This window comes from Colobus angolensis, unplaced genomic scaffold (assembly GCF_000951035.1).
Source record: "Colobus angolensis palliatus isolate OR3802 unplaced genomic scaffold, Cang.pa_1.0 Scaffold409, whole genome shotgun sequence".
Lineage (NCBI taxonomy): Eukaryota > Metazoa > Chordata > Mammalia > Primates > Cercopithecidae > Colobus > Colobus angolensis.
In genome coordinates, this window is record NW_012117477.1 from 1,785,837 (window position 1) to 1,786,121 (window position 285).

Consider the following 285-nt stretch of genomic DNA (forward strand, 5'->3'; position numbering starts at 1 on the left):
CAGATATTAACACTCTAGGTTTTTATCAAAAAGTATTATTCCAGAATAATAATTATTTTCCTATGAATTTGAAAAATCTTATTTCACTATGGATGATGGAAACACTCACTTTGGCCCAGAAGCCACAAATTGATGTATCATAGCCCAAATTGGCTCACATATGAGAATTTTTTTTTTTTAAGAAATAATTTTTTTTATTTTACTTTTTTTATTTTTATTTTTATTTTTATTTATTTTTTATTATTATACTTTAAGTTCTAGGGTACATGTGCATAACGTGCAGGT